Source organism: Triturus cristatus, unplaced genomic scaffold (genome assembly GCF_964204655.1).
Source record: "Triturus cristatus unplaced genomic scaffold, aTriCri1.1 SCAFFOLD_247, whole genome shotgun sequence".
NCBI classification, from domain to species: domain Eukaryota; kingdom Metazoa; phylum Chordata; class Amphibia; order Caudata; family Salamandridae; genus Triturus; species Triturus cristatus.
Window position 1 is genome coordinate 295,111 of NW_028188316.1, and position 16,395 is coordinate 311,505.

A 16,395-nucleotide genomic window follows, 5' to 3' on the forward strand; every position below is an offset into this window, starting at 1 on the left:
CGTGCATGGAGTGCTTTGCCCGGTATGTATGATGCTGCTTGCGGGTCTTAGGTAAGCCATCTTGTCTTTCTTTCTCATCTTATGTTTTTTTGTGTTTCTTTTTCAGGTCTACCCCGGCCCGTGTCGTCTCCGTGCAGCGTCGTGTAAGGAGTGGTTTGCCCAGTATGTATGCTGCTGGTTGCGTGTCTCAGGTAAGCCATCTTGTCTATGTTTCTCATCTAATGCATTTTTCTGTTTCTCTTACAGGTCTACCCCGGCCTGTGTCGTCTCCGTGCAGCGTCTTGCATGGAGTGCTTTGCCCGGTATGTATGATGCTGTTTGTGGGTCTTTGGTAAGCCATCTGGTCTTTCTTACTCATCTAATGTTTTTTTTGTGTTTCTTTTTCAGGTCTACCCCGGCCTGGGTCGTCTCCGTGCAGCGTCGTGGAAGGAGTGCTTTGCCCGGTATGTATGATGCTCGTTGCGGGTCTTAGGTAAGCCATCTTGTCTATGTTTCTCATCTAATGCATTTTTCTGTTTCTTTTACAGGTCTACCCCGGCCTGTGTCGTCTCCGTGCAGCGTCGTGCAAGGAGTGCTTTGCCCGGTATGTATGATGCTGTTTGCGGGTCTTAGGTATGCCATCTTGTCTATGTTTCTCATCTAATGCATTTATCTGTTTCTTTTACAGGTCTACCCCGGCCCGTGTCGTCTCCGTGCAGCGTCGTGCATGGAGTGCTTTGCCCAGTATGTATGATGCTGTTTGCAGGTCTTAGGTAAGCCATCTTGTCTTTCTTTCTCATCTAATGCATTTTTCTGTTTCTTTTACAGGTCTACCCCGGCCTGTGTCATCTCCGTGCAGCGTCTTGCATGGAGTGCTTTGCCCGGTATGTATGATGCTGTTTGCGGGTCTTAGGTAAGCCATCTTGTCTTTCTTTCTCATCTAATGTTTTTTTGTGTTTCTTTTTCAGGTCTACCCCGGCCCGTGTCGTCTCCGTGCAGCGTCGTGCAAGGAGTGCTTTGCCCGGTATATATGCTGCTGGTTGCATGTCTCAGGTAAGCCATCTTGTCTATGTTTCTCATCTAATGTATTTTTCTGTTTGTTTTTCAGGTCTACCCCGGCCTGTGTCGTCTCCATGCAGCGTCGTGCAAGGAGTGCTTTGCCTGGTATGTATGCTGCTGGTTGCGTGTCTCAGGTAAGCCATCTTGTCTATGTTTCTCATGTAATGCATTTTTCTGTTTCTTTTACAGGTCTACCCCGGCCCGTGTCTTCTCCGTGCAGCGTCTTGCATGTAGTGCTTTGCCCGGTAAGTATGATGCTGGTTGCTGGTCTTAGGTAAGCCATCTTGTCTTTCTTTCTCATCTAATGTTTTTTTCTGTTTCTTTTTCAGGTCTACCCCGGCCCGTGTCGCCTCCGTGCAGCGTCGTGCATGGAGTGCTTTGCCCGGTATGTATGCTGCTGGTTGCGGGTCTCAGGTAAGCCATCTTGTCTATCTTTCTCATCTAATGCATTTTTCTGTTTCTTTTATAGGTCTACCACGGCCCGTGTTGTCACCGTGCAGCGTCCTGCATGGAGTGCTTTGCCTGGTATGTATGATGCTGTTTGCGGGTCTTAGGTAAGGCATCTTGTCTTTCTTTCTCATCTGATGTTTGTTTTGTGTTTCATTTTCAGGTCTACCCCGGCCCGTGTCGTGTCCGTGCAGAGTCGTGCAAGGAGTGCTTTGCCCGGTATGTATGATGCTGTTTGCGGGTCTTAGGTAAGCCATCTTGTCTATGTTTCTCATCTAATGCATTTATCTGTTTCTTTTACAGGTCTACCCCGGCCCGTGTTGTCTCCGTGCAGCGTCTTGCATGGAGTGCTTTGCCTGGTATGTATGATGCTGTTTGCAGGTCTTAGGTAAGCCATCTTGTCTTTCTTTCTCATCTAATGTTTTTTTGTGTTTCTTTTTCAGCTCTACCCCGGCCTGTGTCATCTCCGTGCAGCATCGTGCAAGGAGTACTTTGCCCGGTATGTATGCTGCTGGTTGTGTGTCTCAGGTAAGCCATCTTGTCTATGTTTCTCATCTAATGCATTTTTCTGTTTCTTTTACAGGTCTACCCCGGCCCATGTCGTCTCCGTGCAGCGTCTTGCATGGAGTGCTTTGCCTGGTATGTATGATGCTGTTTGCGGGTCTTAGGTAAGCCATCTGGTCTTTCTTTCTCATCTAATGTTTTTTTGTGTTTCTTTTTCAGGTCTACCCCGGCCCGTGTCGTCTCCGTGGAGCGTTGTGCAAGTAGTGCTTTGCCCGGTATGTATGATGAGGTTTGCAGGTCTTAGGTAAGCCATCTTGTCTATGTTTCTCATCTAATTCATTTTTCTGTTTCTTTTACAGGTCTACCCCGGCCCGTCTCGTCTCCGTGCAGCGTCGTGCATGGAGTGCTTTGCCCGGTATGCATGATGCTGTTTGCGGGTCTTAGGTTAGCCATCTTGTCTATGTTTCTCATCTAATGCATTTTTCTGTTTCTTTTACAGGTCTACCCCGGTCCGTGTCGTCTCCGTGCAGCATCGTGCATGGAGTGCTTTGCCCGGTATGTATGATGCTGTTTGCAGGTCTTAGGTAAGCCATCTTGTCTTTCTTTCTCATCTAATGCATTTTTCTGTTTCTTTTACAGGTCTACCCCGGCCCGTGTCGTCTCCGTGCAGCGTCGTGCAAGGAGTGCTTTGCCCGGTATGTATCATGCTGTTTGCAGGTCTTAGGTAAGCCATCTTGTCTTTCTTTCTCATCTAATGTTTTTTTGTGTTTCTTTTTCAGGTCTACCCCGGCCTGTGTCGTCTCCGTGCAGCGTCGTGCAGGGAGTGCTTTGCCCGGTATGTATGCTGCTGGTTGCATGTCTCAGGTAAGCCATCTTGTCTATGTTTCTCATCTAATGCATTTTTATGTTTCTTTTACAGGTCTACTCCGACCTGTGTCGTCTCTGTGCAGCGTCGAGCATGGAGTGTTTTGCCCGGTATGTATGATGCTGTTTGCGGGTCTTAGGTAAGCCATCTTGTCTTTCTTTCTCATGTAATGTTTTTTTTCTGTTTCTTTTTCGGGTCTACTCCGGCCCGTGTCATCTCCGTGCAGCGTCGTGCATGGAGTGCTTTGCCCAGTATGTATGCTGCTGGTTGCGTGTATCAGGTAAGCCATCTTGTCTATCTTTCTCATCTGATGCATTTTTCTGTTTCTTTTACAGGTCTACTCCGGCCCGTGTCGTGTCCGTGCAGCGTCGTGCATGGAGTGCTTTGCCCGGTATGTATGATGCTGTTTGCAGGTCTTAGGTAAGCCATCTTGTCTATGTTTCTCATCTAATTCATTTTTCTGTTTCTTTTACAGGTCTACCCCGGCCCGTGTCATCTCCATGCAGCGTCGTGCATGGAGTGCTTTGCCCGGTATGTATGATGCTGTTTGCAGGTCTTAGGTAAGCCATCTTGTCTTTCTTTCTCATTTAATGTTTAATTGTGTTTCTTTTTCAGGTCTACCCTGGCCCGTGTCGTCTCCGTGCAGCGTCGCGTAAGGAGTGCTTTGCCCGGTATGTAGTGATGCTGTTTGCGGGTCTTAGGTAAGCCATCTTGTCTATGTTTCTCATCTAATGTTTTTTTGTGTTTCTTTTTCAGGTCTACCCCGGCCCGTGTCGTCTCCGTGCAGCGTCATGCATGGAGTGCTTTACCCGGTATGTATGATGCTGTTTGCGGGTCTTAGGTAAGCCATCTTGTCTATGTTTCTCATCTAATGCATTTTTCTGTTTCTTTTACAGGTCGACACCAGCCCGTGTCGTCTCCGTGCAGCGTCCTGCATAGAGTGCTTTGCCCGGTATGTATGATGCTGTTTGCAGGTCTTAGGTAAGCCATCTTGTCTTTCTTTCTCATCTGATGTTTGTTTTGTGTTTCATTTTCAGGTCTACCCCGGCCCGTGTCGTGTCCGTGCAGCGTTGTGCAAGGAGTGCTTTGCCCGGTATGTATGATGCTGTTTGCGGGTCTTAGGTAAGCCATCTTGTCTATGTTTCTCATCTAATGCATTTATCTGTTTCTTTTACAGGTCAACCCCGGCCTGTGTCGTCTCCGTGCAGCGTCGTGCATGGAGTGCTTTGCCCGGTATGTATGATGCTGTTTGCAGGTCTTAGGTAAGCCATCTTGTCTATGTTTCTCATCTAATTCATTTTTCTGTTTCTTTTACAGGTCTACCCCGGCCCGTGTCATCTCCGTGCAGCGTCGTGCATGGAGTGCTTTGCCCGGTATGCATGATCCTGTTTGCGGGTCTTAGGTAAGCCATCTTGTCTATGTTTCTCATCTAATGCATTTTTCTGTTTCTTTTACAGGGCTACCCCGGCCCGTGTCGTCTCCGTGCAGCGTCGTGCATGGAGTGCTTTGCCCGGTATGTATCATGCTGTTTGCAGGTCTTAGGTAAGCCATCATGTCTTTCTTTCTCATCTAATGTTTTTTTGTGTTTCTTTTTCAGGTCTACCCCGGCCTGTGTCGTCTCCGTGCAGCGTCGTGCAAGGAGTGCTTTGCCCGGTATGTATGCTGCTGGTTGCGTGTCTCAGGTAAGCCATCTTTTCTATGTTTCTCATCTAATGCATTTTTCTGTTTCTTTTACAGGTCTACTCCGACCCGTGTCGTCTCCGTGCAGCGTCGAGCATGGAGTGTTTTGCCCGGTATGTATGATGCTGTTTGCGGGTCTTAGGTAAGCCATCTTGTCTTTCTTTCTCATCTAATGTTTTTTTGTGTTTCTTTTTCAGGTCTACCCCGGCCCGTGTCGTCTCCGTGCAGCGTCGTGCAAGGAGTGCTTTGCCCGGTATATATGCTGCTGGTTGCATGTCTCAGGTAAGCCATCTTGTCTATGTTTCTCATCTAATGTATTTTTCTGTTTGTTTTTCAGGTCTACCCCGCCCTGTGTCGTCTCCGTGCAGCGTCGTGCAAGGAGTGCTTTGCCTGGTATGTATGCTGCTGGTTGCGTGTCTCAGGTAAGCCATCTTGTCTATGTTTCTCATCTAATGCATTTTTCTGTTTCTTTTACAGGTCTACCTCGGCCCGTGTCGTCTCCGTGCAGCGTCTTGCATGTAGTGCTTTGCCCGGTAAGTATGATGCTGGTTGCGGGTCTTAGGTAAGCCATCTTGTCTTTCTTTCTCATCTAATGTTTTTTTCTGTTTCGTTTTTAGGTCTACCCCGGCCCGTGTCGCCTCCGTGCAGCGTCGTGCATGGAGTGCTTTGCGCCGTATGTATGCTGCTGGTTGCGGGTCTCAGGTAAGCCATCTTGTCTATGTTTCTCATCTAATTCATTTTTCTGTTTCTTTTACAGGTCTACCCCGGCCCGTGTCGTCTCCGTGCAGCGTCGTTAATGGAGTGCTCTGCCCGGTATGCATGATGCTGTTTGCGGGTCCTAGGTAAGCCATCTTGTCTATGTTTCTCATCTAATGCATTTTTCTGTTTCTTTTACAGGTCTACCCCGGTCCGTGTCGTCTCCGTGCAGCATCGTGCATGGAGTGCTTTGCCCGGTATGTATGATGCTGTTTGCAGGTCTTAGGTAAGCCATCTTGTCTTTCTTTCTCATCTAATGCATTTTTCTGTTTCTTTTACAGGTCTACCCCGGCCCGTGTCGTCTCCGTGCAGTGTCGTGCAAGGAGTGCTTTGCCCGGTATGTATCATGCTGTTTGCAGGTCTTAGGTAAGCCATCTTGTCTTTCTTTCTCATCTAATGTTTTTTTGTGTTTCTTTTTCAGGTCTACCCCGGCCTGTGTCGTCTCCGTGCAGCGTCGTCCAGGGAGTGCTTTGCCCGGTATGTATGCTGCTGGTTGCGTGTCTCAGGTAAGCCATCTTGTCTATGTTTCTCATCTAATGCATTTTTCTGTTTCTTTTACAGGTCTACTCCGACCTGTGTCGTCTCCGTGCAGCGTCGAGCATGGAGTGTTTTGCCCGGTATGTATGATGCTGTTTGCGGGTCTTAGGTAAGCCATCTTGTCTTTCTTTCTCATGTAATGTTTTTTTTCTCTTTCTTTTTCGGGTCTACTCCGGCCCGTGTCATCTCCGTGCAGCGTCGTGCATGGAGTGCTTTGCCCAGTATGTATGCTGCTGGTTGCGTGTATCAGGTAAGCCATCTTGTCTATCTTTCTCATCTGATGCATTTTTCTGTTTCTTTTACAGGTCTACTCCGGCCCGTGTCGTGTCCGTGCAGCGTCGTGCATGGAGTGCTTTGCCTGGTATGTATGATGCTGGTTGAGGGTCTTAGGTAAGCCATCTGGTCTTTCTTTCTCATCTAATGTTTTTTTGTGTTTCTTTTTCAGGTCTACCCCGGCCCGTGTCGTCTCAGTGCAGCGTCGTGCAAGTAGTGCTTTGCCCGGTATGTATGATGCTGTTTGCAGGTCTTAGGTAAGCCATCTTGTCTATGTTTCTCATCTAATTCATTTTTCTGTTTCTTTTACAGGTCTACCCCGGCCCGTGTCGTCTCCGTGCAGCGTCGTGCATGGAGTGCTTTGCCCGGTATGTATGATGCTGTTTGCAGGTCTTATGTAAGCCATCTTGTCTTTCTTTCTCATCTAATGTTTTTTTGTGTTTCTTTTTCAGGTCTACCCTGGCCCGTGTCGTCTCCGTGCAGCGTCGCGTAAGGAGTGCTTTTCCCGGTATGTATGATGCTGTTTGCGGGTCTTAGGTAAGCCATCTTGTCTATTTTTCTCATCTAATGTTTTTTTGTGTTTCTTTTTCAGGTCTACCCCGGCCCGTGTCGTCTCCGTGCAGCGTCGTGCATAGAGTGCTTTGCCCGGTATGTATGATGCTGTTTGCGGGTCTTAGGTAAGCCATCTTGTCTATGTTTCTCATCTAATGCATTTTTCTGTTTCTTTTACAGGTCTACACCGGCCCGTGTCGTCTCCGTGCAGCGTCGTGCATAGAGTGCTTTGCCCGGTATGTATGATGCTGTTTGCAGGTCTTCGGTAAGCCATCTTGTCTTTCTTTCTCATCTGATGTTTGTTTTGTGTTTAATTTTCAGGTCTACCCCGGCCCGTGTCGTGTCCGTGCAGCGTCGTGCAAGGAGTGCTTTGCCCGGTATGTATGATGCTGTTTGCGGGTCTTAGGTAAGCCATCTTGTCTATGTTTCTCATCTAATGCATTTATCTGTTTCTTTTACAGGTCTACCCCGGCCTGTGTCGTCTCCGTGCAGCGTCGTGCATGGAGTGCTTTGCCCGGTATGTATGATGCTGTTTGCAGGTCTTAGGTAAGCCATCTTGTCTATGTTTCTCATCTAATTCATTTTTCTGTTTCTTTTACAGGTCTACCCCGGCCCGTGTCATCTCCGTGCAGCGTCGTGCATGGAGTGCTTTGCCCGGTATGCATGATGCTGTTTGCGGGTCTTAGGTAAGCCATCTTGTCTTTCTTTCTCATCTAATGTTTTTTTGTGTTTCTTTTTCAGGTCTACCCCGGCCCGTGTCGTCTCCGTGCAGCGTCGTGCATGGAGTGCTTTGCCCGGTATGTATCATGCTGTGTGCAGGTCTTAGGTAAGCCATCTTGTCTTTCTTTCTCATCTAATGTTTTTTTGTGTTTCTTTTTCAGGTCTACCCCGGCCTGTGTCGTCTTCGTGCAGCTTCGTGCAAGGAGTGCTTTGCCCGGTATGTATGCTGCTGGTTGCGTGTCTCAGGTAAGCCATCTTGTCTATGTTTCTCATCTAATGCATTTTTCTGTTTCTTTTACAGGTCTACTCCGACCCGTGTCATCTCCGTGCAGCGTCGTGCATGGAGTGCTTTGTCTGGTATGTATGATGCTGTTTGAGGGTCTTAGGTAAGCCATATGGTCTTTCTTTCTCATCTAATGTTTTTTTGTGTTTCTTTTTCAGGTCTACCCCGGCCCGTGTCGTCTCAGTGCAGCGTCGTGCAAGTAGTGCTTTGCCCGGTATGTATGATGCTGTTTGCAGGTCTTAGGTAAGCCATCTTGTCTATGTTTCTCATCTAATGCATTTTTCTGTTTCTTTTACATGTCTACTCCGGCCCGTGTCGTCTCCGTGCAGCGTCGTGCATGGAGTGCTTTGCCTTGTATGTATGATGCTGTTTGCGGGTCTTAGGTAAGCCATCTGGTCTTTCTTTCTCATCTAATGTTATTTTGTGTTTCTTTTTCAGGTCTACCCCGGCCCGTTTCGTCTCCGTGCAGCGTCGCGCAAGTAGTGCTTTGTCCGGTATGTATGATGCTGTTTGCGGGTCTTAGGTAAGCCACCTTGTCTTTCTTTCTCATCTGATGTTTTTTTGTGTTTCTTTTTCAGGTCTACCCTGGCCCGTGTCTTCTCCGTGCAGCGTCGTGCAAGGAGTGCTGTGCCCGGTATGTATGATGCTGTTTGCGGGTCTTAGGTAAGCCATGTTGTCTATGTTTCTCATCTAATGTTTTTTTGTGTTTCTTTTTCATGTCTACCCCGGCCCGTGTCGTCTCCGTGCAGCGTCATGCATGGAGTGCTTTACCCGGTATGTATGATGCTGTTTGCGGGTCTTAGGTAAGCCATCTTGTCTATGTTTCTCATCTAATGCATTTTTCTGTTTCTTTTACAGGTCTACACCGGCCCGTGTCGTCTCCGTGCAGCGTCCTGCATAGAGGGCTTTGCCCGGTATGTATGATGCTGTTTGCAGGTCTTAGGTATGCCATCTTGTCTTTCTTTCTCATCTAATGTTTTTTTGTGTTTCTTTTTCAGGTCTACCCCGGCCTGTGTTGTCTCCGTGCAGCGTCGTGCAAGGAGTGCTTTGCACGGTAAGTATGATGCTGGTTGCGGGTCTTAGGTAAGCCATTTTGTCTATGTTTCTCATCTAATGCATTTTTCTGTTTCTTTTACAGGTCTACTCCGGCCCGTGTCGTCTCCGTGCAGCGTCGTGCATGGAGTGCTTTGCCTGGTATGTATGATGCTGTTTGAGGGTCTTAGGTAAGCCATCTGGTCTTTCTTTCTCATCTAATGTTTTTTTGTGTTTCTTTTTCAGGTCTACCCCAGCCCGTTTCGTCTCCGTGCAGTGTCGTGCAAGTAGTGCTTTGTCCGGTATGTATGATGCTGTTTGCGGGTCTTAGGTAAGCCATCTTGTCTTTCTTTCTCATCTAATGTTTTTTTGTGTTTCTTTTTCAGGTCTACCTTGGCCCGTGTCGTCTCCGTGCAGCGTCGTGCAAGGAGTGCTTTGCCCGGTATGTATCATGCTGTTTGCGGGTCTTAGGTAAGCCATCTAGTCTTTCTTTCTCATCTAATTTTTTTTGTGTTTCTTTTTCAGGTCTACCCCGGCCCGTGTCGTCTCCGTGCAGCGTCGTGCAAGGAGTGCTTTGCCCAGTATGTATGCTGCTGGTTGCATGTCTCAGGTAAGCGATCTTGTCTATGTTTCTCATCTAATGCATTTTTCTGTTTGTTTTTCAGGTCTACCCCGGCCCGTGTCATCTCCGTGCAGCGTCGTGCAAGGAGTGCTTTGCCCGGTATGTATGATGCTGTTTGCGGGTCTTAGGTAAGCCATCTTGTCTATGTTTCTCATCTAATGTTTTTTTGTGTTTCTTTTTCAGGTCTACCACGGCCCGTGTCGTCACCGTGCAGCGTCGTGCAAGGAGTGCTTTGCCCGGTATGTATGATGCTGTTTGCGGGTCTTAGGTAAGCCATCTTGTCTATGTTTCTCATCTAATGCATTTTTCTGTTTCTTTTACAGGTCTACCCCGGCCCGTGTCGTCTCCGTGCAGCGTCGTGCAAGGAGTGCTTTGCCCGGTATGTATCATGCTGTTTGCGGGTCTTAGGTAAGCCATCTAGTCTTTCTTTCTCATCTAATTTTTTTTGTGTTTCTTTTTCAGGTCTACCCCGGCCCGTGTCGTCTCCGTGCAGCGTCGTGCAAGGAGTGCTTTGCCCAGTATGTATGCTGCTGGTTGCATGTCTCAGGTAAGCGATCTTGTCTATGTTTCTCATCTAATGCATTTTTCTGTTTGTTTTTCAGGTCTACCCCGGCCCGTGTCATCTCCGTGCAGCGTCGTGCAAGGAGTGCTTTGCCCGGTATGTATGCTGCTGGTTGCGGGTCTCAGGTAAGCCATCTTGTCTATCTTTCTCATCTAATGCATTTTTCTGTTTCTTTTACAGGTCTACCCCGGCCCGTGTCGTCACCGTGCAGCGTCGTGCAAGGAGTGCTTTGCCCGGTATGTATGATGCTGTTTGCGGGTCTTAGGTAAGCCATCTTGTCTATGTTTCTCATCTAATGTTTTTTTGTGTTTCTTTTTCAGGTCTACCACGGCCCGTGTCGTCACCGTGCAGCGTCGTGCAAGGAGTGCTTTGCCCGGTATGTATGATGCTGTTTGCAGGTCTTAGGTAAGCCATCTTGTCTATGTTTCTCATCTAATTCATTTTTCTGTTTCTTTTACAGGTCTTCCCCGGTCCGTGTCGTCTCCGTGCAGCGGCATGCATGGAGTGCTTTGCCCGGTATGTATGATGCTGTTTGCGGGTCTTAGGTAAACCATCTTGTCTTTCTTTCTCATCTTATGTTTTTTTGTGTTTCTTTTTCAGGTCTACCCCGGCCCGTGTCGTCTCCGTGCAGCGTCGTGCAAGGAGTGCTTTGCCCAGTATGTATGCTGCTGGTTGCATGTCTCAGGTAAGCCATCTTGTCTATGTTTCTCATCTAATGCATTTTTCTGTTTGTTTTTCAGGTCTACCCCGGCCCGTGTCATCTCCGTGCAGCGTCATGCAAGGAGTGCTTTGCTCGGTATGTATGCTGCTGGTTGCGTGTCTCAGGTAAGCCATCTTGTCTATGTTTCTCATCTAATGCATTTTTCTGTTTCTTTTACAGGTCTACCCCGGCCTGTGCCGTCTCCGTGCAGCGTCTTGCATGGAGTGCTTTGCCCGGTATGTATGATGCTGTTTGTGGGTCTTTGGTAAGCCATCTGGTCTTTCTTTCTCATCTAATGTTTTTTTTGTGTTTCTTTTTCAGGTCTACCCCGGCCCGGGTCGTCTCCGTGCAGCGTCGTGCAAGGAGTGCTTTGCCCGGTATGTATGATGCTCATTGCGGGTCTTAGGTAAGCCATCTTGTCTATGTTTCTCATCTAATGCATTTATCTGTTTCTTTTACAGGTCTACCCCGGCCCGTGTTGTCTCCGTGCAGCGTCGTGCATGGAGTGCTTTGCCCGGTATGTATGATGCTGTTTGCAGGTCTTAGGTAAGCCATCTTGTCTTTCTTTCTCATCTAATGCATTTTTCTGTTTCTTTTACAGGTCTACCCCGGCCTGTGTCGTCTCCGTGCAGCGTCTTGCATGGAGTGCTTTGCCCGGTATGTATGATGCTGTTTGCGGGTCTTAGGTAAGCCATCTTGTCTTTCTTTCTCATCTAACGTTTTTTTGTGTTTCTTTTTCAGGTCTACCCCGGCCCGTGTCGTCTCCGTGCAGCGTCGTGCAAGGAGTGCTTTGCCCGGTATATATGCTGCTGGTTGCATGTCTCAGGTAAGCCATCTTGTCTATGTTTCTCATCTAATGCATTTTTCTGTTTGTTTTTCCGGTCTACCCCGGCCCGTGTCGTCTCCGTGCATCGTCGTGCAAGGAGTGCTTTGCCTGGTATGTATGCTGCTGGTTGCGTGTCTCAGGTAAGCCATCTTGTCTATGTTTCTCATCTAATGCATTTTTCTGTTTCTTTTACAGGTCTACCCCGGCCCGTGTCGTCTCCGTGCAGCGTCTTGCATGTAGTGCTTTGCCCGGTAAGTATGATGCTGGTTGCGGGTCTTAGGTAAGCCATCTTGTCTTTCTTTCTCATCTAATGTTTTTTTCTGTTTCTTTTTCAGGTCTACCCCGGCTCGTGTCGCCTCCGTGCAGCGTCGAGCATGGAGTGCTTTGCCCGGTATGTATGCTGCTGGTTGCGGGTCTCAGGTAAGCCATCTTGTCTATCTCTCTCATCTAATGCATTTTTCTGTTTCTTTTACAGGTCTACCCCGGCCCGTGTTGCCACCGTGCAGCGTCGTGCATGGAGTGCTTTGCCCGGTATGTATGATGCTGTTTGCGGGTCTTAGGTAAGCCATCTTGTCTTTCTTTCTCATCTGATGTTTGTTTTGTGTTTCATTTTCAGGTCTACCCCGGCCCGTGTCGTGTCCGTGCAGCGTCGTGCAAGGAGTGCTTTGCCCGGTATGTATGAGGCTGTTTGCGGGTCTTAGGTAAGCCATCTTGTCTATGTTTCTCATCTAATGCATTTATCTGTTTCTTTTACAGATCTACTCCGGCCCGTGTCGTCTCCGTGCAGCGTCGTGCATGGAGTGCTTTGCCCGGTATGTATGATCCTGTTTGCAGGTCTTAGGTAAGCCATCTTGTCTTTCTTTCTCATCTAATGATTTTTTGTGTTTCTTTTTCAGCTCTACCCCGGCCTGTGTCATCTCCGTGCAGCATTGTGCAAGGAGTGCTTTGCCCGGTATGTATGCTGCTGGTTGCGTGTCTCAGGTAAGCCATCTTGTCTATGTTTCTCATCTAATGCATTTTTCTGTTTCTTTTACAGGTCTACTCCGGCCCGTGTCGTCTCCGTGCAGCGTCGTGCATGGAGTGCTTTGCCTGGTATGTATGATGCTGTTTGCGGGTCTTAGGTAAGCCATCTGGTCTTTCTTTCTCATCTAATGTTTTTTTGTGTTTCTTTTTCAGGTCTACCCCGGCCCGTGTCGTCTCCGTGCAGCGTCGTGCATGGAGTGCTTTGCCCGGTATGCATGATGCTGTTTGCGGGTCTTAGGTAAGTCATCTTGTCTATCTCTCTCATCTAATGCATTTTTCTGTTTCTTTTACAGGGCTACCCCGGCCCGTGTTGCCACCGTGCAGCGTCGTGCATGGAGTGCTTTGCCCGGTATGTATGATGCTGTTTGCGGGTCTTAGGTAAGCCATCTTGTCTTTCTTTCTCATCTGATGTTTGTTTTGTGTTTCATTTTCAGGTCTACCCCGGCCCGTGTCGTGTCCGTGCAGCGTCGTGCAAGGAGTGCTTTGCCCGGTATGTATGATGCTGTTTGCGGGTCTTAGGTAAGCCATCTTGTCTATGTTTCTCATCTAATGCATTTATCTGTTTCTTTTACAGATCTACCCCGGCCCGTGTCGTCTCCGTGCAGCGTCGTGCATGGAGTGCTTTGCCCGGTATGTATGATGCTGTTTGCAGGTCTTAGGTAAGCCATCTTGTCTTTCTTTCTCATCTAATGATTTTTTGTGTTTCTTTTACAGGTCTACCCCGGCCCGTGTCGTCTCCGTGCAGCGTCGTGCAAGTAGTGCTTTGCCCGGTATGTATGATGCTGTTTGCAGGTCTTAGGTAAGCCATCTTGTCTATGTTTCTCATCTAATTCATTTTTCTGTTTCTTTTACAGGTCTACCCCGGCCCGTGTCGTCTCCGTGCAGCGTCGTGCATGGAGTGCTTTGCCCGGTATGTATGATGCTGTTTGCAGGTCTTAGGTAAGCCATCTTGTCTTTCTTTCTCATCTAATGTTTTTTTGTGTTTCTTTTTCAGGTCTACCCTGGCCCGCGTCGTCTCCGTGCAGCGTCGCTTAAGGAGTGCTCTGCCCGGTATGTATGATGCTGTTTGCGGGTCTTAGGTAAGCCATCTTGTCTATGTTTCTCATCTAATGTTTTTTTGTGTTTCTTTTTCAGGTCTACCCCGGCCCGTGTTGTCTCCGTGCAGCGTCATGCATGGAGTGCTTTACCCGGTATGGATGATGCTGTTTGCGGGTCTTAGGTAAGCCATCTTGTCTATGTTTCTCATCTAATGCATTTTTCTATTTCTTTTTCAGGTCTACACCGGCCCGTGTCGTCTCCGTGCAGCGTCGTGCATAGAGTGCTTTGCCCGGTATGTATGATGCTGTTTGCAGGTCTTCGGTAAGCCATCTTGTCTTTCTTTCTCATCTGATGTTTGTTTTGTGTTTCATTTTCAAGTCTACCCCGGCCCGTGTCGTGTCCGTGCAGCGTCGTGCAAGGAGTGCTTTGCCCAGTATGTATGATGCTGTTTGCAGGTCTTAGGTAAGCCATCTTGTCTTTCTTTCTCATCTAATGCATTTTTCTGTTTCTTTTACAGGTCTACCCCGGCCTGTGTCGTCTCCGTGCAGCGTCTTGCATGGAGTGCTTTGCCCGGTATGTATGATGCTGTTTGCGGGTCTTAGGTAAGCCATCTTGTCTTTCTTTCTCATCTAACGTTTTTTTGTGTTTCTTTTTCAGGTCTACCCCGGCCCGTGTCGTCTCCGTGCTGCGTCGTGCAAGGAGTGCTTTGCCCGGTATATATGCTGCTGGTTGCATGTCTCAGGTAAGCCATCTTGTCTATGTTTCTCATCTAATGCATTTTTCTGTTTGTTTTTCCGGTCTACCCCGGCCCGTGTCGTCTCCGTGCATCGTCGTGCAAGGAGTGCTTTGCCTGGTATGTATGCTGCTGGTTGCGTGTCTCAGGTAAGCCATATTGTCTATGTTTCTCATCTAATGCATTTTTCTGTTTCTTTTACAGGTCTACCCCGGCCCGTGTCAGCTCCGTGCAGCGTCTTGCATGTAGTGCTTTGCCCGGTAAGTATGATGCTGGTTGCGGGTCTTAGGTAAGCCATCTTGTCTTTCTTTCTCATCTAATGTTTTTTTCTGTTTCTTTTTCAGGTCTACCCCGGCCCGTGTCGCCTCCGTGCAGCGTCGTGCATGGAGTGCTTTGCCCGGTATGTATGCTGCTGGTTGCGGGTCTCAGGTAAGTCATCTTGTCTATCTCTCTCATCTAATGCATTTTTCTGTTTCTTTTACAGGGCTACCCCGGCCCGTGTTGCCACCGTGCAGCGTCGTGCATGGAGTGCTTTGCCCGGTATGTATGATGCTGTTTGCGGGTCTTAGGTAAGCCATCTTGTCTTTCTTTCTCATCTGATGTTTGTTTTGTGTTTCATTTTCAGGTCTACCCCGGCCCGTGTCGTGTCCGTGCAGCGTCGTGCAAGGAGTGCTTTGCCCGGTATGTATGATGCTGTTTGCGGGTCTTAGGTAAGCCATCTTGTCTATGTTTCTCATCTAATGCATTTATCTGTTTCTTTTACAGATCTACCCCGGCCCGTGTCGTCTCCGTGCAGCGTCGTGCATGGAGTGCTTTGCCCGGTATGTATGATGCTGTTTGCAGGTCTTAGGTAAGCCATCTTGTCTTTCTTTCTCATCTAATGATTTTTTGTGTTTCTTTTACAGGTCTACCCCGGCCCGTGTCGTCTCCGTGCAGCGTCGTGCATGGAGTGCTTTGCCCGGTATGCATGATGCTGTTTGCGGGTCTTAGGTAAGCCATCTTGTCTATGTTTCTCATCTAATGCATTTTTCTGTTTCTTTTACAGGTCTTCTCCGGTCCGTGTCGTCTCCGTGCAGCGTCGTGCATGGAGTGCTTTGCCTGGTATGTATGATGCTGTTTGCGGGTCTTAGGTAAGCCATCTGGTCTTTCTTTCTCATCTAATGTTTTTTTGTGTTTCTTTTTCAGGTCTACCCCGGCCCGTGTCGTCTCCGTGCAGCGTCGTGCAAGTAGTGCTTTGCCCGGTATGTATGATGCTGTTTGCAGGTCTTAGGTAAGCCATCTTGCCTATGTTTCTCATCTAATTCATTTTTCTGTTTCTTTTACAGGTCTACCCCGGCCCGTGTCGTCTCCGTGCAGCGTCGTGCATGGAGTGCTTTGCCCGGTATGCATGATGCTGTTTGCGGGTCTTAGGTAAGCCATCTTGTCTATGTTTCTCATCTAATGCATTTTTCTGTTTCTTTTACAGGTCTACCCCGGTCCGTGTCGTCTCCGTGCAGCGTCGTGCATGGAGTGTTTTGCCCGATATGTATGATGCTGTTTGCAGGTCTTAGGTAAGCCATCTTGTCTTTCTTTCTCATCTAATGCATTTTTCTGTTTCTTTTACAGGTCTACCCCGGCCCGTGTCGTCTCCGTGTAGCGTCGTGCAAGGAGTGCTTTGCCCGGTATGTATCATGCTGTTTGCAGGTCTTAGGTAAGCCATCTTGTCTTTCTTTCTCATCTAATGTTTTTTTGTGTTTCTTTTTCAGGTGTACCCCGGCCCGTGTCGTCTCCGTGCAGCGTCGTGAGTGGAATGTTTTGCCCGATATGTATGATGCTGTTTGCAGGTCTTAGGTAAGCCATCTTGTCTTTCTTTCTCATCTAATGCATTTTTCTGTTTCTTTTACAGGTCTACCCCGGCCCGTGTCGTCTCCGTGTAGCGTCGTGCAAGGAGTGCTTTGCCCGGTATGTATCATGCTGTTTGCAGGTCTTAGGTAAGCCATCTTGTCTTTCTTTCTCATCTGATGTTTTTTTGTGTTTCTTTTTCAGGTCTACCCCGGCCTGTGTCGTCTCCGTGCAGCGTCGTGCAAGGAGTGCTTTGCCCGGTATGTATGCTGCTGGTTGCGTGTCTCAGGTAAGCCATCTTGTCTATGTTTCTCATCTAATGCATTTTTCTGTTTCTTTTACAGGTCTACTCCGACCCGTGTCGTCTCCGTGCAGCGTTGAGC